The sequence below is a fragment of the Urocampus carinirostris genome, chromosome 11 (genome assembly GCF_059441175.1).
Source record: "Urocampus carinirostris isolate Australia breed hairy pipefish chromosome 11, RoL_Ucar_1.0, whole genome shotgun sequence".
NCBI classification, from domain to species: domain Eukaryota; kingdom Metazoa; phylum Chordata; class Actinopteri; order Syngnathiformes; family Syngnathidae; genus Urocampus; species Urocampus carinirostris.
Window position 1 is genome coordinate 29,638,061 of NC_142359.1, and position 27,950 is coordinate 29,666,010.

The 27,950-nt window shown below is 42.2% G+C and overlaps 7 pseudogenes; all 7 read left to right on the forward strand.

The window, feature by feature from the left end:
- The first annotated feature begins 5,753 nt into the window (after nt 1-5,753).
- On the forward strand, nt 5,754-5,881 carry LOC148357038 (U2 spliceosomal RNA; annotated as a pseudogene).
- A 218-nt stretch (nt 5,882-6,099) lies between these two features.
- Nucleotides 6,100-6,220, forward strand: LOC148357039 (U2 spliceosomal RNA; annotated as a pseudogene).
- A 239-nt stretch (nt 6,221-6,459) lies between these two features.
- Nucleotides 6,460-6,597, forward strand: LOC148357040 (U2 spliceosomal RNA; annotated as a pseudogene).
- Nucleotides 6,598-6,863: 266 nt separating this feature from the next.
- LOC148357041 (U2 spliceosomal RNA) lies at nt 6,864-7,000 on the forward strand (annotated as a pseudogene).
- Nucleotides 7,001-7,028: 28 nt separating this feature from the next.
- Nucleotides 7,029-7,277, forward strand: LOC148357042 (U2 spliceosomal RNA; annotated as a pseudogene).
- Nucleotides 7,278-7,305: 28 nt separating this feature from the next.
- Nucleotides 7,306-7,571, forward strand: LOC148357043 (U2 spliceosomal RNA; annotated as a pseudogene).
- Nucleotides 7,572-7,914: 343 nt separating this feature from the next.
- LOC148357044 (U2 spliceosomal RNA) lies at nt 7,915-8,039 on the forward strand (annotated as a pseudogene).
- Nucleotides 8,040-27,950: the final 19,911 nt, after the last annotated feature.

The following is a 27,950-nucleotide window of genomic DNA, read 5'->3' on the forward strand; positions in this document are numbered from 1 at the left end:
CAACCAAAAAGCAGTCCTCTACTGAACTACAGTGCTGTTTTTTTTCAAATGCTGCTTTGTTTAATGCTGTTCATGCTGCGCAAAAGACAGCAAGGTTTTTGTCTTTTTTGTGTCTCCAAACTAATAATACGTATATAATTGTCTCTATCTTCTCTCTTCATGCTAAACATGTGTAAACTAATGTTGTTGGTCTATTTCTGTGGTGTGGTTTGGTGTATTATCGCCATCCTCTGTTGAGTGGAAATGACCCTCAGTTGTTTTTTTCTGGCTTTATTTTGCCATGACAAACGCCTATAACCCACTTAAAATGGGTCCGTGCAACACCTTTAAGTCGCAACCCATCCGTTGAGAAACACTGTCATAAAGAGATGTACCACAACATGGCTCTAGCCGTCTCAGATGAAGAATCAACCATCAGATGTCTGCCTTTTCCATTGGTCCTGTCTGGGTGGGTGGGGTTTGGTTACAAGAATTAACTGACTGACAACCAGGCGCTTTGGCAATCTACGAGATGTATATCTTCCATAGGCTCGCAGCAGCCTGACTCTGGAACAAGGACTTGAGACTTTTAAGTACTGCAAACCGCACCCCCCGCCTGCACCCCCTCTCCTCTGCACAAAAAGCACACAATACTGAATGCTAATAAACTATGCAGACCTGCCTACCGTGATAAGATATTCAAATCTACTAATAGTTCCATATGAAAATATTCCAGCGCAAGTCAACTGAAACCTTCCGTGATAGCATCTTGCTATGCCTTTCCCACTCTTGTTTTTTTCTCCCCACCAACCTTTTTTTTTTTAATAATTGAATTTTACTCTGCACAACCGCGCATCGGCCATTGTTGATTTTATCCCCACAGATTCATTAACTCGTCAAGAGCTTTCGCTTTTCGTCCGTCGGAAGGAAATATATAAAAGGATTGTTTTAGTTTCTTTTTCACGGAGACGTGTCATGAATGTTTCATGGTGAGGAGGAACAATCATAACTAATGAAGTACTGCTTCATCAGAGAGAAAAGAGCAGACTGCTTTTAATTTAGTGTCGACTTTTTTTCTGTTTTTGAGGGGAGGGAAGTCACAACAAACGTCTGTTTTTGCTCTTTTCACTGATTTTCTACGCGCCACATTCGATATGCGCCTGTTCTTATCTGTAATTCAATTTCATATTGCTTCACTAAGGACCTTTTATGGCTTTATATAATATTCATTTCACACATTTAAAAGGAAGCCCACGGCCTTTGACTGTTCAAACAGTGTGTTCCGCAGTTTGGAATTCTAATTCTCATCTTCGCTGACTTAAATGAATCCTAAAATGTCCCTGTGGTGTACTGGCATCAATTAAAGATGGCTGCGGGTTCAGTTGCTCTGTGCTCGGACTTTTAAAGCGAGACGCTTTTTAAACGGTGAAATGCGGCAGAGTGACTTGCCCTCTTTTGGATCTGGTTTCCTTTCAGTCAAGACTTGCATCTGAAGGCGGCCAAGTAAAAGACGCAAAACAAGAAACACTGTATAGATTTCATGAATTGTATTTGTGAGCAAAGGGATGAAAAATAAAAATGGTTGCATTTCAGTCACAATCAGCAATGCAGTGAAAGTTCTGAAAAAAATTAACGTGGGTCGAATTAATTCAGGTAATTGGAGAAAAATTCACTTTAGTTTTCAAGAATTAGAAAATATCCGGAATGAGAACATGAGTTCTGTTACTCTTTCATTACCATATTTTTGGTGAAAACTGAACTTATATTTTTCCTTGCGCTTTTAAGGCTATCTGAATTTGGTGATCCAGGGGTTTCAAACATCTACTGTAATGCCTCCTTTATCACTGTTGATGGGGACCCCTAACCCACTGGAATATCCAAAAAGTAACCATGCCCTCTCCTGGCCCCTGCTTTTAACAATAGTCGGCCACAGATAAAGGATACGTGACGCACAATTGCGCTTTATTTTAGACGGAAAGAACGGAAAAAGTCCCCACACATGACACAAATCTGCAGTCTTGGTCTTCACTATCAGCAATAGTTCTGTCATGGTTGCCCATTGCCCTTACCTGTAACTGCTCGTTTGGCTCCAGCTGCTGCTCGTTTCCTGATTGGTTCCCCTCCTATTCAAACACAATGCTTCCAGTCACTCCTTGTCGGTCCATCAACAAACCTCTGCATTTGCAGGGCAAGCATTTTGACTCTGGTTCCCGTTCTGTTCCCGACCCGTCCTGTCTCCTGTATCGATCCCTGATCCAAGCCCCATTATCCTGTATCCTTTATCCATCCTGTCTGTCCTGTCCGGTATCCTGCTGGTTATCGATCCGTAAATAAAGCTTGGTGTGAAAACGTTTGTGTCTACTGTCTGTTCAGGTTCTGAAAAGTTAACCAGGGGATAGTGGATCGTAATGGACGGCAACCAAAACTGGGCAGTTAATTTGGGGAAGCCCTTCAGCGACCTGGACTGCAAAAAAATGAGGCCTTTGTTCTCAGTAATAGTTGGGGATAATGAATCCCGGAATATTTTTCAACCTGTGATACTCTGAGGTTGGAAGTACAAAGCATGAATAAATCAGGGATTACAGTATTTTTGTTTTTAAAACAAGTGTATAAGACATAAAAATAAATATTGAAAACTACTATATAAACATTCTAAAATAAAAACACATAAAAAAATACGGGCGGATGGTGGGGATGTATGAGATGGGTGAGCTGAGGCTGGTGCCAGTGGGTCACCATGGCTCGTGCCGCATCGACGGGTCGGGGTGGCTTTTTCTAGCAGGCGCTGCTGCCGGGGGTTCTTCCCGGTGCTCGGGGAGTTAGTTGGGTCGGGGAATGGGAGAGTATGCTGCCCTGTTGGGCCCTACGCCATTATTAATTTTGCTACAGTATGCTGCCCTGTCAGCACGGCGGCGCAGTGGTTAGCGCTTGTGCGGCACAGTTCATGTCTCGGGAACCTGTCGTGGGTTCAAATCCAGCTCCAGACTTCCTGTGCGGAGTTTGTATGTTCTCCCCGTGCTTGCGTGGGTTTTCCTCCGGGCACTCCAGTTTCCACGTTCCAAAAACATGCATTTCAGGTGGATTGGCCGGTCCAAATTGTCCCTAGGTGTGAATGAGCGAATGAGTTGTCTGTCCCTGTGTGCCCTGCGATTGGCTGGCAACCAGTTCAGGGTGTCCCCTGCCCACTGCCCGGAGATGGCTGGGATGGGCTCCAGCCCCCCCGCGACCCTAATGAGGATAAGCGGTACGGCTAATGAGATGAGATGAGATGCTGCCCTGTTGGGCCCTACACATTATTTATTTCGCTGTGGGTTTTTTGCATGTTTAGCTCTTCCATCACACCAGTAACTACCATGATTCAGAAGGATAATCCACCTAAAGTATAGTCAGTTGATATATGCTGGTGTTAACAATCTGCCTCTGCTAATTTCAGTTTCATTCCTCTTTTTGTTTTATTCATAAGATAAAACTTCTGGTAAAGGAAAATGAGCTGGCAACTTGGGGGAAGAATGCTGAGTTGATGATGATGAAGTCAGGTATCACATTGCTACATCTACTATTCACTTCTGTGGGTTTCCTGTCTACTAGAGTCTGTTGGAAGTCAAATATGTCAGAGAATGGCCAGAGTATTCTAATGTTTTTATTATCTAATTGATTTGGTACCAGGCAGCACGGCAGCGCAGTGGTTAGCGCGTGTGCGGCACAGTTCTGAGGTCATAAAATCGAACGTCCTGTGCGGAGTTTGCATGTTCGCCCAATGTTTGTATGGGTTTTCCTCCGGGCACTACGGTTTCCTCCCACATTCCAAAAACATGCATGTCAGGTTAATTGGCCGGTCCAAATTGTCCCTAGGTGTGAATGAGCGAGCAAATTGTCTGCCCCTGTGTGCCCTGCGACTGGCTGGCAACCAGTTCAGGGTGTGTCCTGCTCACTCCCTGAAGATAGCTGGGATGGGCTTCAGCACCCCCGCGACCCTACTGAGGAAAAGCGATGCAGATAATGAATGATTTGGTACACTTAGGGAATTCAATTTTACTTACTCTACCGGGGGATACAGTCAGCATAAAGTGGATTGCAGCCACATGAGTGCAGTTCATTTGAGGCAAAAATATGGCAAACAAAGAGCTGCCTAACTTGACAATAGTGAGGTCTGCAGGAATAGTTGATTGCGGCCGGATGGGTGCAGTTCACTTTATAATGGATAGAACTGCAAAAAAGAGACGCCATGTCTAAAGACTATGCACTATACTGGTCCCTGCTTGCAGCAATATGCAATCGGGGATAATGAAACGAGGCTCCTGGTGTAGTTCACATTTTGGCAGAAGCATGGCAAAAAATTAGCTGCCAGGCCCGACATACTGGTATATGCACTGTCGATGAGGAATTGCAGATTATTTTTCATATTTTTAACTGAGGCTGTGAGATACAAAGGGCGAAGTCTTGAGGGATCACAGAGTAAGAGTGATGATGAAAAAACAGAATGCAAACTAGTCAATTGACTGCATTACTGCCGTGCAGTCTCCGAGACAGCACTCTACATGTTGTCACATCCACTTCATTAGCGGTGTCAGGTTCCAATGGGTTCAATTTCCTTGTTTTTCCTCAGGGGCCTCTGCAGCAGTGAAAACGTTGATACCTTCCACAGCACCCAAATGAAGAGGCCTCTGCTGAGGAAATCACCTCTCAATTCAGCTTTGTCACCCCCAGATCCCTCATCTCTCCTCGAAAATCACCTGCCGCGCTGCCATTACCAGGCTACCGAGACTTTAAGCTTAGCCAAGACGGATCCAAAGGATGTCCCCGTCACTAAAGCCCCCGCATATCTCCCCTGTCTGTATTCCATCAAACAGTCCGGCCGGCTGGCTTTTCCGGATGTCTCGTTTGCCCTCAAAGGCCTCTTTTTTTCTTTGTTTTGGTGGCTGTAAAAAATAAAACAGAAATATCTGGAGGCGGGAGCCACATCCAATAAAGCAAACTGATGAGAGAAGCTGTGACAAGCGATCGCACCATTTTGAGGAGTGTGACGATGATTTATTGGCTGGTTTGAGACTTGAATCACCCCGTAGGAACCGCATGACGAATGCTCATGGACCAACAAGACGGCCATCCAGGTGAAAAAAACAACATTAATTGATTATGAAACAACACAAATTGCTCTTTACAGTTGGCTAACTGCACCGCTTTGCATGATAAGAGTGATTGGTGTATTTTGTAGACTAGCATAGCCAAGTAACACGAGGGTCTTGTTTCAGATTCCAAAAGCTGACTGATAATGGAGGACCAAAAACACCCCAATGAAAAAAACAAATAAAAGAATTATCAGACGGTTTGGAATAAAAGTTATAATATTATTATTAAAGCTTTGAAAACTCTCTCAGTGTACCGTCTTTCTTTGTAAATATGTGTAACCATGTATAATATGTATTTGCAACTGTATATTTTTTGCAATGTATTTATTTTAGTGACTTATTCTGATATGTTTTCCATGGGCGAATCAAAAAGAAGGGGCAAATACAACGGGGGCTGATGGGAAGTGGAGTAAAGGTGAGACGTGTTTGTGGACGCAGCGGACAATAGTGGATATATATATTTTTCCCACCCTTTCCTTTAGAAATATACACTTTTTTTCCTTAAATTATTTTCAACAGAACCAGGACTCTGCAGGTCTGCGTCATACATTAAGTACCGGTATCATTTTACATTCAATTTGCCGGTTGTTGTTTTTGGACTGTGTACTTAGTTCTAGAATTAGGTACTATTGGCCCGGTATTGCAGTACCTCCGGGAAGAATGCATTTTTTGGCCTTTTGATTTTTGCATTCCGGAGATGGAATAAGAGCTTGCTCTGTCCACTCCATGCATCGGCCCGGTATTGCAGTACCTCCGGGAACGGTGCATTCGCAATGATCGCAACAAGGCTTTAGGGCTAGGACCTTAGCTTAGCCTTTTGGCTGAGAGTAAGTGTCCCGGCTCCTAGGCTTTGTAGTGTATAATGAACTGACCGATAACGGATAATGGATAATGAATAACGAAGATAGATCAATAACCCTTAAAAACCCCAAAACCCCATTAGGTACTATCTATGTAGGTACGAACGGTGCAAGGCTTTAATGCTAGGACCTTAGCTTGGCCTTTTGTCACTATCTTTGATTTTTGCATTTCGGAGATGGAATATGAGCTTGCTCTGTCCACTCCACGCACCGGCCCGGTATTGCAGTACCTCCGGGAACAGTGCATTCGCAATGATCGCAGCAAGGCTTTAGGGCTAGGACCTTAGCTTGGCCTTTTGGCTGAGAGTAAGTGTCCCGGCTCCTAGGCTTTGTAGCGTATTATGAACTGACCGATAACGGATAATGGATAATGAATAACGAAGATAGATCAATAACCCTTAAAAACCCCAAAACCCCTTGTAGCGAAGCACGGATGCTAGGTCCTTAGCTTGGCCTTTGATGCTAGGTCTTTAGCTTTGCCTTGATGCTAGGTCCTTAGCTTGGCCTTTTAGCTTGGCCCTTTGCCATGATCTTTGATTTTTGCAATCCGGAGATGGAATAAGAGCTTACTCTGTCCACTCCACGCATCGGCCCGGTATTGCAGTACATCCGGGAACGGTGCATTCGCAATGATCGCAGCAAGGCTTTAGGGCTAGGACCTTAGCTTGGCCTTTTGGCTGAGAGTAAGTGTCCCGGCTCCTAGGCTTTGTAGCGTATTATGAACTGACCGATAACGGATAATGGATAATGAATAACGAAGATAGAACAATAACCCTTAAAAACCCCAAAAACCCCCCGCAACGCTTTATTGCTAGGACCTTAATTTGGCCTTGAAGGTCTTGGACTATACCAATGTTTGATGCTAGGTCCTTAGCTTGGCCTTGATGCTAGGTCCTTAGCTTGGCCTTTTGTGTACTTTCTAGGAAGTCACTATCTTTGATTTTTGCATTTCGGAGATGGAATATGAGCTTGCTCTGTCCACTCCACGCATCGGCCCGGTATTGCAGTACCTCCGGGAACGGTGCATTCGCAATGATCGCAGCAAGGCTTTAGGGCTAGGACCTTAGCTTGGCCTTTTGGCTGAGAGTAAGTGTCCCGGCTCCTAGGCTTTGTAGCGTATTATGAACTGACCGATAACGGATAAAGGATAATGAATAACGACGATAGATCAATAACCATTAAAAACCCCAAAACCCCCCTGCTAGTATGATCTTTGATTTTTGCATTTCGGAGCTGGAATAAGAGCTTGCTCTGTCCACTCCACGCATCGGCCCGGTATTGCAGTACCTCCGGGAACGGTGCATTCGCAATGATCGCAGCAAGGTTTTAGGGCTAGGACCTTAGCTTGGCCTTTTGGCTGAGAGTAAGTGTCCCGGCTCCTAGGCTTTGTAGCGTATTATGAACTGACCGATAACGGATAATGGATAATGAATAAAGAAGATAGAACAATAACCCTTAAAACCCCCTAACGTGTCACTATGAATCTTAGCTTGGCTTGTCAGCTGTGGTTCTGAACTAATTGAGGAGATGGAATAAGAGCTTGCTCTGTCCACTCCACGCATCGGCCCGGTATTGCAGTACCTCTGGGAACGGTGCATTCGCAATGATCGCAGCAAGGCTTTAGGGCTAGGACCTTAGCTTGGCGTTTTGGCTGAGAGTAAGTGTCCCGGCTCCTAGGCTTTGTAGCGTATTATGAACTGACCGATAACGGATAATGGAAAATGAATAACGAAGATGGAACAATAACCCTTAAAAACCCCAAAACCCCCCTTATGAACTGACCGATAAAGGATAATGGATAATGAATAACGAAGATAGAATAATAACCCTTAAAAACCCCAAACCCCTTGATTTGTGTACTATCTATGAAGTTACAATTGATAAACTTACAGCTTGGAATGTGGTTCTGGGTTTGTGTACCAAGGTGAAGGACATGTAATCTAAGAATCCCCCAAATTCAGCAATGCTGTAAGTTTGATTTTTGCAATCGGGAGATGGAATAAGAGCTTGCTCTGTCCACTCCACGCATCAACCCCGGTATTGCAGTACCTCCGGGAACGGTGCATTCGCAGTGATCGCTGCTTGGCCCTGTGGCTAGGACCTTGACTCAGCCTCTTGGCTGAGAGCAAGTGTCTCGGCCCCTTGGCTTTGTAGCGTATTATGACTTGTCCGACAATGGATAATTGATAAAGAATAGAGAACAATAAACCTTACAAAATCCCCCAATTGCGAGACTCATAGTCGGGTTTGGGTTAATTTCATGATTGTGTTACCTGTTTTAATGTGGGTGCCTGCGGCTTATATAGAGGTGCGGCTTGTGTAAGTACAAAAGCGGTTATCCTCTTAAAATGTGGTGGGTGCGGCTTATAATCAGGTGCGCTCTATAGTCCGGAATTTACGGTATATATATGGAGCCATGGAGTTTGACAGGCATGAAAAACACATTTAAAAAGGCTTCAAGCGACTAAATCCAGAATGCTTAAATGAGTAACAAAAATAAAATTAAAAGACAATTTACTTAAAATACATGAAAAGTAAAGCGATTTAAAAATAAGGCATAAAATACCTGGACTTTTTTTTTTCCCTGAAAAGGAATAAAAGCAAAACTAACTACACAAATTTAATTCAAACAATCAAAAACAAATATTTAAAATATATATAAATGAATGCAAATTTAAAACTATACATACAATTACTTAAAATATATATTAAAATGATAAAAAAAAAAAGATTAATAAACTGATTTGAACAACGGAGGCCTCAAAACACATGAATATATGTATGAAATTAAAAAATATATATATTAATAAAAAAATAAATTTTAAAATAAAAACGAGGTTTGAAATTATTACACAAAGAATTAAGAAAAACAAATACAAAACAAATACTAATCAATACCTAGCAAAAAAGCACCATGGACCTCTAAAAAGGTGTAGTTTATGGCAACTTTATTTCCAAAGTTATATTGTTATTAATTAATGAAGTAAATATCTAGTTTAACAAATCATTAATAAAGTCCAGAGACACTTTCTTTCCCAGGTTCATTGCCACCCTAAGCAAGCACACAAAACTGCGGAGAGCAGGATAATGCTTATTAACGAAAAACAACAGCGACCAGATGATGAAAGTGCTTTATCTGAGTCAGATCACAAGGCTCCTCTCGCTACTGGTAACCATGGGAACCGATACTGTTTCATGTGTTGGGTCAAACCCCTACCCCAAAAAGCATACTGGAAAGGGGTGCCACTCAGCTGTACTTGCCCAAAACACACAGCAGGAATGGTGCCTGGACTTATTTTCCTCTTTTAAGTGTCATGTTTAATCTTGGCACTCCATGTAAACAATGTTCACTATGTTGTTATCAATGGCGATAAAGTCAGTTGTAATTATAATATTTGAAATAACGGCGATCTCTTTTAGCTGATTTGGTTGGATTGAAAGATTTAACGACAGGATTTTCATACTGAATGAAAACTTGCGGCAGGGTTTATGTATTATGACTGGTAAAGCGATATATAAATGCAGACCATTTACTATTAACCATTTTAACACGCAATTCATGCTAGCGAGTTCGCAAGATAACTAACGAGCTCGCTAGTTCAATCTCACATTGAAACATTATCAAAATTGGCAAGTAACGGAAAAAATTTAACAGCGTTATATAATTAGAATACGCAAAATGTAATTGTATTCAGTTACAGTTATGGGAAAAAAACAATTAAATTACATGTATATTTAATACAAATAATGATTACCTTTCAGGAGTACAATTTGATTCAAAACAAAATACTTACATAGACATAAAGCGCTGATGAATTGTTTAGCATAAATCGACATTATTCCAGCATAGACATACATTGTGGCTGTGGATTCGTAGTTCCGCGGATGCCACGGTATGTCGCGGAATATGAGAACACCATCAGGCCGTTACAGCATACAGTTGAATTTGTACACAAGACATCACAGATTGTTGGAAATTTAGAAAGTGAACACAGGATACCGGACAGGACAGGACAGACGGGGTCGATACCGGATGCAGGATACCGTACAAGACGGGACAGACGGGATCAATACCGGATACAGGAGATGCGTGCAGGATACCGGACAGGACGGGATAGACGGGATCGATACCGGATACTGGATACACGAGCAGGATACCGGACAGGAAGGGACAGATAGATAAATTAATAAATTGCCTAGACTTAAGACACACTTCTATTCAAAAGCGTATGATTGATGCCCACCTTATATTTTGTATTGTCCTGTCTTTTTCCGACTGGCTTGCTTGTGGTGATCCAAAGGAGAAGGAGGATTTGGGATAAGTCAGCAGACCAGTGACCTGAAGCATGTCAACGCCTGCATCGACCAGCTAGCAGAGATCGGAAGCTGCGTTGTGGCCGTCATAGACTTTCCGGACTAGTTTACAGGCTGGGGGCCTCGTTGCTGTCATGCACATTCCGGACAAATTTTCAACATGTTACCTAGTGTTTACTATGTCTGTGTACTGTAATGCTAAATGTAATTCACCCTGCTCATTTGGAAGGGGGATACCACTTGTGAGGTCCCTTCTCAAGGTTTCTCTTTTTCCTTACGCTGAGGTTTTGAGTTTTTCCTTGCCCGCAAGTTGGTTTAAGATCAGGTAATTGTGTAATTATAATCCTGTGCAGTTCTTTGAGCCATTTTTATAATTAAGGACTATATAAATAAATGTGACTTGACTTGACTAGATGGGATCGATACCGGATACTGGATACACGAGCAGGATAGTAGACGGATACTGGATACCGGACAGAGTAAATATGCTTGCCTTGCAAGTGCAGCGGTTCGTTGACGGACTGACCAACAGTGAATGAGAGCACTGACTTTAAATAGGAGGAGAGCCAATCAGGCAAGAAGCAGCAGCTGGCACCAAAGGAGCGGGCACTGGTGAGGGCAATGGGCAATCATGACAGGTGTGCTTGAAATGAAATCCAAAAAGAAGCATATTTTGTCCATCACCTGAAAGAGAATGTTTCAATTGTGCTTAATAAAATATGCTGCTTGATTAAAATATGACCAGTTTTTTGTAGGACCACCTTGGTGTTAGGGTTAGCATGAGGGTTAGTCTTAGGGTTGGGGTCCAATTATTTTTTAAAGTCACATTGTTCATTTATCTTAAACAAAATGTTGTAATTGTGTTATTGCATTCATTTTCAATGTTCAACAGGTAACTAGTAACTGTATCTTTCAAAGTAACCCTCAAAACCCTCATCATGTTGCAGGCGTACTCAGTTCTGTGCGAAAATAAACTGAGCATAAAGTCCCCCCCCAAGTAAAGCGCTGACGCAAAAGGTAACAATTCGGCGTTCTGTGGTACATGCCTGCTGAGCACAGCGGCAGCTGTGTTGGATACATTACTGCATTCAATCAAAGCCAATTACTGCCATCTCATTGCTCTTACGCCTCAAGAGCTATAGCGATGCTCCAGCAAACTCACACACAGGTGAGAAAAATGGTCTGCGGGCCAGATCAGGCGCGCCAAGGTTTTGATTTCCAGAGAAGCACATGATAAAAATAGGCTGCAGTTTAAATTATGACCACTTGATGTTGACAAAGCCAGGTGCCACTTGCAAAGCAACTGGAGCTAAATTACTTTCCCTCTCCCTTTCTTTTTATCTCTCTCGTTCACTCTCTTTTTCTCTTTCTTTCTCTCTTTTTCTTTCTCTTCTTTTTTATTTTGCCTTCTCTCTGCTTTACTTTTTTACTCTCCATTCTCTCTTTCCGCCTTTCTTTTTCAACAACTCTATCTCACCTGTTTATCTTTCTTTTTCTCTTACTAATTCTCTCTCTCTTTTCCCTCTTTCTATCTTCGTCTCGCTTTCTCTTTCTCACTCTTACTCTTTCTTATCTATTTTTTCTCGTAGTTTCTCTTTCATTCACTTTATCTCTCTCTCTTACTCTCTTGCTTGTTTTTCTTTCTTTATACATAATTTTTCATTTTCTCTTTTGTAGTATTCTCTCTCCCTCTCTCTCTCTCTCTCTCTCTCTCTCTCTCTCTCTCTCTCTCTCTCTCTCTCTACCTTGTACTGTTTCATAAAATAATGAAATGAAAATATTTAGCAGTTTTAAGCAAATATAGTGGAATATAGTCACCTTTTTTTCAAACAAAATGACTAACAAAACCAAAATGTTCTGCATTTGCTCACAAATAAGCCTATATCCTGGAAAAGGGTCCCTCTGAAACTGCTTTAAAATGACCACATATTGAAGAAATTTGTACCCACATTATTCATTAAACAATTACCTTAACATCGTTAAATATTTGACTATGTAGATGATAAATATTAATACATTGGGAAATAGCTAAAAATATAACGTTTTTAAACCATTTCCTGTACCTTTGAGAAGTGCTTCATTGGCAGACAGTCGTAGATCATTTTCGCATATTCCAATTATTCGCTTCTAGTCATGTCAGGTCATCTTTATTTGGCTTTATCACAAGGAATCTCAAAGGGCTGCACTGACCACTTATTATTTCAAACTACAGAATATTATTACACCATCCTCTGATCTAAAACCTGCATCAGGGCAATGAAAAACTTAAAACCTCATCATTAGGTGAATGAAGAAACCTTGAGAAGGGACCACACATGAGGTAATTCCCCTTCCAAGGGTGACCAGGCTTCAACTGGTGTTGCAAAAACAATTAATACACAGATATTGTCAATGTGAAATAATGGTCATTCATAAGCTATAGAATAGAAGTATGTTTAAAGCCTAGATTTAAACAATTCCACTGAGGTTACAGATTGAATTTCAGTAGGCAGAGCATTCCACAGCACCGGGGCCCGAATGGAGAACGCTCCGGAACCTGCGTATATCTTCTTGGTTCTTGAGATCATCAGTAGACCAGTATTTTTAGAGCTAAGGCTCCGGAGCAGAACATAGGGGGAAATTAAGTCTGAAAGATATGAGGGAGCAAGTCCATGCATGATTCTGTATATCTTGATTTTAGACTTCAGGAGACTGGAGAGTAGCCACTTGATTTTTTTTTGTCACTGTTTAACACTTTTCATCCCCTTTGTCGTTAACTTTCTTGGGGCATAGTATTGGCCGAAAATGAAGGAAGAAACAAAATCACAATAAAGTGAAATGTGGTACCTCCCAAACACATTTGGTACAGCGCTGATTTACTGAACAGGAAGAGATCGAGCAGGGCTTTATCAGCATCTACTGTTTAAGGAGTGTAATTGACCCTCGTTTTTTAATCTTTCTAGCATTATATGCCAAAGAAAATGCCTGCGACCTACTGAAAACTGGTCCATGACCTACTTTTGGGTCCTAAACCAGTTGAGAAACATTGTACTAGATAGTAAACAATGTCCCTTTAACACTTTGATGTATATTTTAGATGAAATTCAGTCTATTTTTTTTTCTTACAATCCTACAGTGAAGTTCTTTTTCTTTTCTGTTTTTTTTACTCTTAACAACAGACACTTTGACATATGCACTTGTGAAGGAAGTGGCTTTTTGGGGACAGCCCTACAGGGAGCGGGTCAGAATTGCCAACTTGTAAAATGGGTTGGTGTTTGTGAACTTATGTGTTTAAAAAAAGAATGCAGGTTAAAAAAAGTGAGAACAGCGTGAAAGAAAGCAAAGTAAACCGAGAGGCGAGATCGCAGCTCGGCAGATTGCCTGCCAAGCCACCGGTTGTCTCCGGCGAGACACACTGGGGGTGTGTGTCAGGTCAATTAGTAGTACAGTGCTTCCATTTTCCCCCTGACTTCCTTCATTAGTGTTTTTGTCTGTCGCTTTGAGCTGCTTCAAAGTGTCTGTTTCTCCAGTCAGACGGCTGCAAGTTTTGTTCTCTCTCCGCCGAGGACTTGTAAAAGTGCCAGACGTCGGACAAGGTCAAGTCTTTGCGGCAAACTTTTGAGGTTTTCAGAGAAAGCGCAGAGGTCTGAGTTATACGACAATGTTGTACGTGATATGTTAGCGCCTTGTGATTGTGCGGATTGCTTGTTGATTCAATTAACTCATTCGATGCCAAAGCATATAAATACGTTTTCAGAAGCATTGTCCCTGAATGCCAAAACATAAGAATATGTTTTTCTTGTTTTATTAAAAAAACAAAAAAAACTACTAATACGGCTTTGGAGCAGCTAATCAGTAAAAAGCAAGCCTCTGGAAATGACTCAAATATGAAAAATCGCCAGCAGATGGCAGGAGTTCCCCTGATCAGATTATTGTCCACACATCAATAACGCTTCCATACTTCTTAGCGTTTCTTCCTGTATCTGGCGAGTGAATGTGTGTGAACAACCCCACGTGTGAGTAGGTATAGTGAAGCAGTGTGGTTAGAAAACAGAGTTTATTCCTTTAAGAAAAAAAGATAACAGTTGCATCGCCATTGTCTGGTCAGAGAGAGATGATGTTTTGTGCCCGTCCGTAGAAACCTCGTCGCCTGAGGGAACGCAATCGGCATATGACCAGAACCATATGATCAAATTACGACAAAAATCTAGCGCTGAAAATTCTTGGAAAATCCATGCTTCATTCATGCATAGGTTCAGTGTTCTTGCATCCATGATCTGCACCGCTTATCCTCAGCAGGGTCGCGGGGGTGTTGGAGCCCATCCCAGCCATCTCCGGGCAGTGGGCAGGGGACACCCTGAACCAGTCGCAGGGCACACAGAGACAGACAACTCATTCCCTCATTCACACCTAGGGACAGTTTGGACCGGCCAATTAAGCTGACATGCATGTTTTTGGAATGTGGGAGGAAACCGGAGGGCCCGGAAGAACGGGAAGAAGATGCAAACTCCACACAGGGGGTTCGATCGCATGACCTCGGAACTGTGCCGCACACGCGCTAACCACTGCACCGCCGTGCTGCCCTCATCTCATCTCATCTCATTAGCCGTACCGCTTATCCTCATTAGGGTCGCGGGGGGGGGGGGGGGGGGGCTGGAGCCCATCCCGGCCATCTCCGGGCAGCGGGCAGGGGACACCCTGAACTGGTTGCCAGCCAATTGCAGGGCACACAGGGACAGACAACTCATTCGCTCATTCACACCTAGGGACAATTTGGACCAGCCAATTCACCTGAAATGCATGTTTTTGGAACGTGGGAGGAAACCGGAGTGCCCGGAGGAAACCCACGCAAGCACGAGGAGAACATACAAACTCCGCACAGGAAGTCAATTATTATGTAACATAACGTAAATTAAATATCATAAAATGTTTTGGACAGAGGTGGCCAAAGACCTACAGAACTTTAAAAGGGTGCCCCCTGAAGGCAGTTTAAAATCACGGCAACACATAAAAAAACAAATGTATAATATATACATTTTAAACCCTTATAAATATTTATTAATCCCCTTTCCAAGTGCATATACCATTACGGTTTATGTAGTTTTTTCCACATACACACTGACCTCTATATCTGAATTTAACAGATTTTCTCAAAATTAAAATGAAAAATTGCTAATTTGAGTAATTTTTTCACTTTCTTATACATATATATTATACATATGTATATATAGTATTTTGCAATGAGCTGTGCTCTCAAAAAAAATTCCAACAGTTCTTGAAAAGCTTCTATCAACGAGACATAACTCTAGTTCCTGATCGAAGAGCCATATTTAGTAATATACTTTTATTATTAATGAATTATTATCGATGCCACTGACCAGCATCTGCAGCGTTGGATGCACATGGAAAATTTCATTGTCATGGCAACCAACCAAAACTGAAGTCTGACTGGATTAAAACAATAGAAAGACTATTTTATATGCTCAGCAGCCACATGAAAACACAGAAAATTGATGTTTTTTGGATGTGGTTCTCTGTCTATTCAGTTGCAAGCGTGTCGCATGTATGTTGAATGTTGAATACAGCGCCGTGAAATCCCTTGTTCAAATAATGGCGGACAGGCCGACGTCCGAAAAGCGTGCAAATGGAATGCGATTATGGGGCCGATATGGAGAAGCTTGTCAGGTGCGATAACATCATCCTGAGCCATGAGGAAGTCATCCAGCCCCTACCCGGCTAAACAATGGCACGGCGTCACGTCACGCTAGATTCTCTATGGGAGTAGATCTCAATAGTGGGATGACTAAAAGCAACGAGGAGAGGCAACAAAGCCTGTAGCATGTATTTCCCTTCACGAAGACCCATTCATTCTCCATATTTCACGCTTCTATCGCTCAGGTGCCACCCGAGGCTCGAGCGCTTTACATCGAATTCGGAGAATAACAGGTACTGCATACTGGATTTATTTGTATATAGTAGACTGTACCCTGGATCACAGGTATAGCTAGTCCTGGAAATCTTGATCCCTATCCCTTTGTAAAGAAGTGTCTTTTGGAAAAATGAAGTTAATCATAAGCAGTGTTGCGCGTGTTACTAAAATACAATTATTAATTACAGTTAACAGTTACTTCATTTAAAAAAGATGTTACCCCCCCAAAATTATTCACACCTAAAAGTAGCGCGTTATTCTGAATGTAACCATCTAGTTACAAATTACCGTATATACTCGCACAGAGGCCAACCTACGCTTTGAAATAGCCTCTTCTTGAAGGATTCAAAGGAATACTTGAACAGTACACCAACCTGTTGAAGCGGTGAACCCTTTATGATTTTTGGCTTGGGCACTCTTGAGACCTTGCAAACAATCGAACAAACATTTTGACTCTGGGCCTTAAACTTCTCGAAGTTTTATTTTTCCAGGCTCTGTTTATTGCAAAAAATTATAAAAATAGTAAAATAATTTACACCCCTCTACCATAAATTCAGTGCTCACGTTTGCCGTATTGAATTTGTTGTTCCTGCATAAGCCAAACACCCTCCCAACGTGCTGCATACCACTCTCTACTATTGACATACAATCAAATAGGCCCATACAAACTGACGCCCTGATCTCAGAATTGTGTTTTATATTTGGAAATACAGAACCATCATTCGTATTAACACTGCAAGTAAAGGTATGCTAAAGGTCCTACTAACCATTCTGAAACCACAAGCCGAAAAGAACCAGATGAACACATAGGATTTTAGGGAGGGAAGCAGCACCAACAATCATGTTTTTAATCTGTGCATCTGTGTGAGAAGTTTCAACTACACCAGGGAACTCTCTATTTTGACTTTGTGGATTTCAGGAAGGCATTTGGCAGAGTATGGCAAGCTGCCTTGTGGGCCACCACGGGGAAGGACAACATGGACCAAGAACTAGCTCATACCATGGTACCATTGGAATATGGTTTCAACCCAACATCAGAGTGAGATGATGCTGCATTCTATCTGACTTTATTTAACATCTTCCTGGAGAGGATCATGACTCGAGCCCTGGACCAACAGGAAGGTACAGTCGGCATTGGGGTCCCAACGTCACTAACCTACGTTTTGCTGATTATATTTTGTCGGAATGGCAGGAGAAGTACAGTATAGCAAATTGAGGTTGTCAATAAAGTATTTGAATAAATAATGGATTGCCTATCAACTGTAACTCAGAGATCTGGCCAATCATGAAACCAGTATGAGATATAAATTAGCACAGAAAAAACAACAACCTCCAAGATATGACCACAAACATAAACATTAACCATCAAATTTAAATATATTGGAACTGTCGTGTCAGGAACGGGATCAGAACCGGAAATCATTGATTGCCATGATTGCTCAAACCACAGCTGCACTTGACAGTCTCAAACCCATCTGGAGGGACAAGAGCATAGCAGTGAAATAAAATTATCATACTCATGCAAGCGCTGGTTACTTCCATCTTCCTCTACGCTTGTAAAATATAGACTCCCACCGCAAAGCTGGAAAGGAAAATTTGGTCCGTGGAGAACTGTTGTCAACTCTGCACTGAACTGCAGTGGAATGTCCCATCACAATATCATCAGGACTGACCAAGATTATTCACCAGGACAAAGGCCGAGGGGGCAGAAAGAGAGGAAGACAGAAAAAGTACTGGGCCGACAACATTAAGGAATAGACTTGTGCTACCTTTGCCACGATCCAAAAACAGGCCAGGAAACTTCAGAATTGGAGAAAACTCCAGTCGTGTCTTCAGTAGTGCCCCGATGACCCAGCCGGTAAAGGGATCCACTGACTATTAAGTATGGCTCAGATGTGAGTAAATATAGTAGGGAGAATATATCCTGTGGACAAATTCAACATTCTCATACTCAATGCATCAAATGGCGCCACTGTAACTGTACTCAGTTGTACTTTTTAGGTGAATATAAAAACGCCAACCTTTGTTCATTGATATTGGTGGTTCTGATATTACGTTGTGAGTGAATAACAATTAGCTATCAGAGGATATTGTACTTCATGATCTGCATTTACTAAGTAGCGGAGGAATGCACCATGTGGTAAAGACAGTTGAATTACAATATTTTATGAACTCATCCAGTGCCGGACGTTTCTCTTGGATCCGAAGTGCAGGAAGTGCCCGCCATTTTTTGCCATTTTGACTATAGCTTTTACCATTGATTAGTAAACGAAATCTGAACATGGCTAAGGTTCTTAAAAATATTTGTTTCCACGAAAACTTCTGGGAAAGACAGCTTTTCGTGAAAGGAAGCATTTCAAACAGAACTTTCACTTTGTTTTTTTTTTGTTTTTGTTTTTTTCTTGCATTTTTGATGCCTCCAATATCTAAACCAGGGGTCTCAAACCCACAGCCCAGGGGCCAATTGCAGCCACCAGGATGATATTTAAAGAGAAAGTAAAAGTTAAAGAGACAGTATTATTTTCCCAGCAGATGTTGCTGTATTATTTTGTGCCACCGAAAATGAGTGCTAAAAGCATAATTAAAGAAGACAAAATACTGAGAACCAAAGTGACAAAAATGCACTTAAAAAAAACATAAGAAGAAAAAAAAAGAAAAATGAAAAGATAAGAAAAATATGACAAATCTTTACTGTTTTTTATTCCTTTTAAAATAAGTATTTGTTTCCCTTATTTTCGTCAATCTTTGAGAAAGGCTGAATAAAAATAAGAAAAAAAAATGCTGCATTTTGCTCACTTTAAATCTATATAGTTTGTAATCTTCTTCGGACTCAGTTTTGGTTGTATTACACATTACAGCGAAATATTGTGGACAAATATAAAACACTGTCCCTTTAAAAACAGCGGAATGTTTTTATGAGCGCTGTTTTTGAGGAAAACCCCATTTGGCCCAACCTCACCCGGATCCTAGCTTCAGCGGCCCGCAACTCAATTGAAGTTTGAGACCCCTGATCTGAACAATGCTTTACAGATGAACAATGCATGAATTCTGCAAGAATATTTCAGCGCCCGATGTTTACGTGGAAATTATCTCATGATTTTTGGCCACCAAGGGGACCACAGACACATACAAAAATGTTATCCCTCTGCTCGAAAGATGCTTTGTCATCTTTTAAAAAAGAACGAAGCATTGAAGCATTACCAATCTGTACTTATACCTTCGCTTTTTACACTACACTGCTTTGCTGCTCGTACTTGCCGTTTGAGCTCATACACTGAACAGGCAGTTGGGCTACATTGGTGTATGGACAAAGATCTGATAAAAGTAATTCCTGTTATATAATGGTGATTCATCATACTGAAATAATTCCCAGAGGCTCGATAATGACTAATAAGCAGCACCAAAGCTTTTGAAGTAGATTTTAATAGACATACACGGATACATTTTAATGTTATTACCACTATTGGACACCGGACACTTCTCTCCGGGGCTTTTTTTTTTCTTCCTTCCTGTCGCTCTGTCCTCTTCCGGCACCCCTTTTGCCCTGCCCCCATCTTTTTTCTCTGTTTGTCCCTCGTGTTCCACTCGCGCTTTGTTCTCTAAATAAATCGTCATTCCAACTTGACAAAGGAGAGTCTTTATTGCCTCAGTCAACAATGTTTGAACCAGTTCCTGCATGCACTTGAGAAAATACACGTCACCTATGTAATGGTTTTCTAAAATAAAACAAATACTAAAGGTATTTTAACGTTTTGGCACTTAAAGACACTGCTTCTGAAAAAGTATGTATAACTTATGGCACTGAATGAGTTAATAACGTGTTCCAACACATTATAAGTGGTGGGTTTGGAACAAAAGCCCTATATCTGCTAGGATGAGCTTCAGCATTCCCGCGACCCTAGCTAGGTTAGATAGTTTGGAAAATCAATGAAGTAGCTTATGTATTCTGCATAATAAAATTGTTCACCAATGATATATAACCGTGCAACAGTGGCATGCACAGCTAAACACAAGGTAGTGTTAGAGCTCTTGCCACATATATCTTTTACAAAAAAAGTGCCGTGAAATATAAATTAAAAGTAAAAGCACATTTTTGGTCCTGTGAGCATTTGTTCCTCCTGAAAGTCTCAGCAGCACACTTCTGCATAAAGTATAGTACAGTTAATACTGGGCAAGTCCTGCAGAGTGATGCATAAATAAAGACAAGGAGTTGAGCGCCTATTTTTTATTCATACACTCCACACAAGAATGTTCGCTGGTCTTTGTTCATGTAAAATGAGCGTAATCTTCAGGCGACTTTGTCAGTGAATGGGAACGACATCATTAGAAGTGAATCGGAACTAATAGGATGTGGTCATTTATTAAAGTCTGGCGTGTTTTGCGTTTAACGATGCTCATTATGGCAACGTTGATTTCATTAAGGCTGTGCGCAAATGAAGAGTTTCAGACAACGCCGGCGCAATCAGCGCCGCTCAGTTACGACCCCACGCCGCGAATAGCAGCCGCTCCCCTGCTGATTATGTAGATAGCAGCGGATCTTAATCTGCAAACACTGTACATCACGTCCATGTGTCTATTCTTTTTTTCGTTTTTTTCCACTTCGGGTGTGCAAGGACCCTAATCCTCGGCCTGAGTTAGGACACAAGTTATCCTCAAACATATTTCACAAGAGAGAAACTGCCATTCATGAATTAATCATTGGATATTTCATATTTGTAAAAAAATAAATAAAGTGAGGCAAGATTTTTAACACTACCGCTTGCTCAATGGGTACAAGTGTGCAGTTAATTTAACCTTTTAACGTTTTTTTTCCAGGAAAAGCAAAGTACTGCTTTCATGAATAATCAGAGATATTGATGTCATGTAATGACTAAAAAAGGCTCTAGTACATTTGGTAACTGATAGAGCTATTAAAATATTGATACGCTAATCGCTAGAGTGATCAGGCAGGAATGCAAATGTAGTTCTAGAATCCGCTGCGCAGCGGAGACAGCTAAGGTAGTATCTCCCGTTTTGGGCTATACCAAGGCCTCTCTCACCCCGTTTGCAGACAGTGAACAAGTTTTATTCAAAGTTCGCGCATGCGTGGAAATGATCAATGACGTCACAAATACATCTTTCCATACATGCAACAAAAAATAACTGAAGTATATGTGTGAATTAAAATCAGACTATGTGTGTGTATTTTAATGATTACTCATACATTCAAAATGGAAAAATAGTAAATACAAATGAGAAAAAACAAGTTAAAATGCGGGTTAATTTAATCAGGATTATTTGTAACATAGAACACAGAGAAATACACAATTAACTAAATATGATCTACTTTACAATAACTGGTACCTAGACTTTGGACTACCTTACCAACCATCCACAGTATGTAAGGACCCAGGACTGTGTACCTGACTCAGTGGTTTGCAGTGCAGGGGCCCCGCAGGGAACGGTGCTGGCTGTTTCTCTTCACCCTCTACACTGTGGACTTCTTATATTACACACACACACCTGTCACCTGCATTAGTTCTGACACAGGAATTTGTGGACAGGTGACAACGGAACTGCCTCCAGATCAATGGGGGAAAAACAGAAGAACTGGTGGTGGCCCACAGACAAGGACTACACATCCTAAAAGTACCTGGGCGTTTACCTGAATGATAAACTGGACTGGACCCATAACACAACTGTTCTGTACAAAAAAGGCCAGAGCAGACTCTAACCGCTTAAGGCCCAGTCACACAGCCTTTCACGGGCGTATCAAGGCTGAATCACGGCCAGAAATGTCTGCCCGTGAAGCAGACGCTGTTGGACGCTTTGAGATCGCGATACAGACGAAATACAGCAGTGCTTTACACGCGGTAAGAAATTCACACGCGGTTGGCCGCGCGAAAAAGTTTTGCGCTGCTCCAAACTTTATACCACGGGTAACTGCGGGCGGCACACGTGGTACACACGAGGTAAAGACGCGGTACGAACGTGCTAGGACGTGCTACGGCCACGGCCAAGACGTGGTTACACGCGGAAAGGACGCGAAATTTTAGCCGGTAATCGCGGGTGGAGCACGGTCATAGCACATTTGTTCTGCGCCTGTATCGCCGTGTTATCACGTGCATTAGCGTGTGTACCGCGTGTAAGCACGGTCAAACGCGAAGCAGCCGCGGTTACCCGCAATAAGGACGCGGAACAGTCGCCGGCGTCTGTTTTGCGGGCATACCACGGGTAAACAGCGGGTTTATCCAATTTTGCACATTTTCCACCGCGTCTGCTTCACGGGCAGAAACTTCTGGCCGTGATTCAGCCTCGATACGCCCGTGAAAGGCTGTGTGACCGAGCCTTTAGGATAATGTCTTTTGGAGTGCAGGGGGCACTCCTGAGGAACTTTTATGACACCGTGGTGGCATCAGCCATCTTTTACGGAGTGATCTGTTGGGAAAGCAGCATTTCGATGGCTGAGAGGAAAAGACTGGACAGTCTAATCAGGAAGGTCAGCTTTGTCCTGTGGTGCTCCCTCGACTCAGTGGAGGTGGTAGGGGAGAGGAGGATGATGGCTAAGCTGTCATCCATGATTAGAAACATCTCCCAACCCCTGCAGGACACCTTATCTGCTTTGGAGAGCTCCTTCAGTGACAAGCTGCTTCACCCCAAGTGTGTGAAGGAGCGGTTCCGCAGGTCCTTCCTTCCTGCAGCCGTCAGACTATACAATAAGCAGTGATCTCGATACACTGCACACACTCCATGCACATTAATGGCCACTTTAACTATTTTGCGAACTGCCATTGGAAATATACTGGTTTTTACTTTTTTTTTATTTCCAAGTATGTGTTAATCATGTTGATATTTTTAGCTGTTATTCATTATTCTTGTCTTACTGCTGTAACAAAAGAAATTTACCCATTGTGGGACGAATAAAGCATTATCTTATCTTAAAATCTGCTCAATGAAAATAGTACTGTAATCCCTTATTTATAGCAGTTAATGGGGAACAAAACCCGTGCGATTGGCTAACATCAATTTAGTACCCCCCATCGCAATTTTTCCATGTGCTCTGCCTGTCTTCTGTTTGCAATAAAAGTCAACCAAAGATAATGGAGTGCAGCCACAAGGATGCACCGCAAAGTGTTGATTTAACAGTCGTAGATGATATTCAAATGTTCACTAAATTAGTGTTAAAAGTTTACTCTATAAGTGTAAAATATACACTAACAGTGAGTACACTTAAAATAATCTTTGTAATTTAACACTTGGGAGTAAAGGACATAGGAGTAAACTTTTAACACTACCTTGATGAATATATGGTCCTCATCTAAGGAATGTTAAATTAACACCAGTAATTGTGCTGTGTGCTGTCACATTTAGGCAGAAAGAATGGAAAAAGAAGAGCCACCACACATGGCACAAATGTGCTCTCTCTGCCCACACACTAGTCAAATGGAGATCATGGATTGCGTCCACAGAATGCGCTGTCCTCTCTAGGCGGGCCACGGCGGAATGTTTAAGCAGCTATAACAAAAAAAAAAGAAAAAAAATCACACTTTGTTTACCCTTGCGCTCATCAATAATTATTGGATAGTGGATTGCGGCAATAACCTTACATTTGGCACACCAAAGTATCATTTGACAGACCCGATTTTCTGCAATTTGAGATGGAGGATACTGGATCGCGGCTGTATAAATGCTGTTTCACTTTTTGGTTTACAAAAACTAAAAAAGAGCCCACAGGCAAAACGAAAATGTGCTCTGCCAGTCCCTGCTTGAAGAAATATGTAATAAGGGATAATAGAGCAACCTCATTAGTGCAGTTCCCTTTTTGGTGGTCAGAAAAAGAAAAAAGAGCCACAAGGTCAGACAAATGTGCTTTGTCGCCCCTCACTCGCAGCAATATGCGTTTGGGGATAAAGGACCGCGGAACATTTTCCAACCCAATGCACTGACGTTGCGAAGTACAAAGAGCAAAGTAGCAGGGGATTAGATAGATAGATAGATAGATAGATAGATAGATAGATAGATAGATAGATAGATAGATAGATAGATAGATAGATAGATAGATAGATAGATAGATAGATAGATAGATAGATAGATAGATAGATAGATAGATAGATAGATAGATAGATAGATAGATAGATAGATAGATAGATAGATAGATAGATAGATAGATAGATAGATAGATAGATAGATAGATAGATAGATAGATAGATAGATAGATAGATAGATAGATAGATAGATAGATAGATAGATAGATAGATAGATAGATAGATAGATAGATAGATAGATAGATAGATAGATACTTTATTCATTCCCGGAGGGAAAATCATATTTCCAGGAGCATCCCTGAGCTGAGAACAATACAATAATAAAGCAAAAAGAATACAATATACAAATACCCAATGTGACGTGCAAATGCCCACTGTAGCGTGTTACATAGAATATCTAAAAAGTGCTACACAGAATACATATTGCAATAAAATTCGGTAATATGCAATTTAGGTGGTGTGGTTTAATGTGGGCTTTTACTCTGCCGGGTAGAGTTAAAGAGCCTCATGGCATGAGGAAGGAAAGATGTCTTCAGTCTGTCCGTAGTACAAGACAGTGAGAGCAGTCTGTCGCTGAAACTGCTCTTCTGTCTGGAGATAATGCTGTGTAGTGGATGCGATGGATTGTCCATGATTGACCGCAGCTTTTCCAGTGCTCTCAGTCTCTCAGCTACTGTTGTTAGGCTGTCCAGCTCTTTGCCCACAACAGAGCTCGCTTTCCTAGCCAGTTTATTGAGACGAGAGGCATCCTTCTTCTTGACGCTGCCTCCCCAACACGCTGTCGCATAGAAGAGGACGCTTGCCACAACTGTCTCATAGAATATTTTCAGGAGCTTTTTGCAGATTTTGAAGGAGGCCAGCCTTCTGAGGAAGTAAAGTCGGCTTTGCCCTTTCCTACATAGAGCTTCTGTGTTGGCAGTCCAGTCCAGTTTGTTGTCCAGCTGCACACCCAGGTATTTGTGTGTCTGGACAAATTCTACACATTCTCCTTTGATAGTTACAGGAACCGGGTGAGTTCTGGTTCTCCTGAAGTCCACCACCATCTCCCTGGTCTTGGTGGTGTTCAGGTGCAGGTGGTTTGCGTCGCTCCATCGGACAAAGTCCTGAATCAATTTCCTGTACTCCTCCTCCTGCCCATTTCTGATACATCCCACGATCACAGTGTCGTCGGCAAACTTTTGCACATGGCAGGACTCAGAGTTGTACTTAAAGTTCGATGTATACAGAGTGAATAGGAACGGAGAGAGCACGGTCCCCTGCAGAGATCCTGTGCTGCTAACCACAGTATCCGATGTACAGCCCCCCTGTTTTACATACTGGGGTCTGCCTGTCAGGTAGTCAGTAATCTATTCTACAAGGTGTGAGCTAACTCCCATCTATGTCAGTTTCCTACTCAGTAGCAGAGGCTGTATGGTATTGAAGGCACTGGAGAAGTCCAAAAATGTAATCCTCACAACCCCCTTTAGGGGCCGGTCACACAGACATTTGCGGCTGAATCATGGTCAGAAATTTCTGCCTTTGAGGCGGACGCTATTGGGCGCATTGAGATCGCCATTCAGACGAGATACAGCGGTGCTTAACACGAGGTCGGAAATTCGCGCGCGGGTGGCAGCGCGAAATTGTTTGGCGCTGCTCAATTCTTCAGAGCGCGGGTGCACAGCCCTTCACGAGCGTATTGAGGCTGAACCACGGCCAGAAATTTCTGGCCGTGCAGCAGATACTGTTGGGCGCTGTTGGACGTTTTGAGACCGCCATATAGACGAGATAGAGCAGTGCTTTACTCGCGGTCGGAAATGTTCACGTGGTTGGCCGCGCTCAAAACTTTTGAGCTACTCAAAAGTTTGAGCACGTGTTAAACCGCGTGCCGCACACGTGGTCAACACGAGGAAATGACGAGGAAATGACGCGGAAATGACGCAGAACGACGTGCTCTGGCCGCGGCCAGGGCGTGCTTACACATGGGTAGGACGGGAAATTTCAGCGGGTAATCGTGGGTGGAGCATGGTAATAGCATGTTCTGCGCCTGTATCGCGGTGTTATTACGTGAAATTAGCGTGTTACGCGTGTGACAGTCAAACGCCTTTCTCCGCGTATATACAGCGCGAATGCCGAGCACACGTCAGTTGTGCTCGTGACGTCAAGGGGGTGAACATGGTTCCCCGTCAGTGTAGTTTCTATTCATTTCGAATAAATCTTTCGGTGCATTCGCAATGGTTGTAGCAAGGCTTTAATGCTAGGACCTTAGCTTGACCTTTTGGCTGAGAGTAAGAGTCCCAGCTCCTAAGCTTTGTAACGTATTATTAATTGATCGATAACGGATAATGAATAAAGAAGATAGAACAATAACCCTTAAAAAATTCTCCCCCCTCCCGTCAGCGTAGTGACTTCGTCTTAATTCATTTTTATTTCTTGACATTTCTTTTCAAGATAATAAAATAAAAATGGTGCCATAGCTTGAAACCTTGATCTTCACGGGACTGTGTCTTGTGCGGTTATGATTTCTACAGCCCGGTGCCGAGATATGCATCCCCTCGCTAATACAACCGCATTTACTTCGTTTTCACTCACCTTTAGGGAATGTAATGGCGAACATATAACCAAAACCACTTCGTCTTGCATTTGTTGGAAATGTAACACAACTTAAAGTTTAAGTTTAAGTCTTAAACCATTCCGTCTTTGTTTTTGTTGTGAACGTAATCGAACGGTAAATCCTCCCCCCCTCGCGTGAACGCGCATTTTGCTGCGCTTCCAACGAAAGCGATCGTATTCTATATAAAACGCTTATTAAAACTATAAAGCGAGCTAATTATAACAATTGGAAGATCCTAGTCTATATAACGCGTTTATTTAAACAATAAAGTGCGATCGTATTCTACAAAATCGTTTGTTAACGTGGATGAAAAAGTCACGCGAGGGGGTGGGGCGGTGTGGGTGTTGCGTAGGAGTCGGATTTGGGCACAACACCGGCTCGGGAGCTTTTATACCCATGGTCCACACGAGAAAATGACGCAGAAATGACGCGATGAGGAAGCGGAACAGTCGCCGGCGTCTGTTTTGCGGGCATACCACCGATGAACAGCGGGTTGGCCAATTTTGCGCATTTTCCATCCCGGGCAACCACGGGCAAAAAAAAAACGCAAAATTTTAGCCGTGATTCAGCCGCAAACGGCTGTGTGACCGGCCCCTTAGTCCTATTCAGGTGAGAGAGGGATCCTTGTAACATGTAACATTATTTATGTATTTTTTTCATTTAATCAAAGTAAATTATATTTAAATGTTTATTTTATACTCATATGGCCAGCGTTGCCACCCTTTTGTAATGCCAGGCATTCTACTTGAGCGAGGTTGTTGGGGGACGTAGTTTGTTGAAAAAGCACCAGGGAGCAACAAAGGAGTGCCAAAGAGCAGTATGACCACATGCAGTTCCAGAGCCGCTTGTACGGGAAAGCAGATGTTTATCGATTTTGTTGGTATTTATTGTGGGTTCCTTGACAAAAAACCTAGCTGAATACACTTCTATGTGCCTAAAGTACTACTGTGTAATTTTTTTTTGGGGGGGGGGGAATTGGTTCAGCGGTATTGGAGCCTGTAAGTCACACACAAATCAAGATTTATATAATTATTTCCATCCATCCATTATTTGCAACGCTTATCTTTAGTGGGGTCGCGGGGGTGCTGGAGCCCATCCCATCTATCTTCGGGCAGTGGGCAGGGGACATCCCGAACTGGTTGCTAG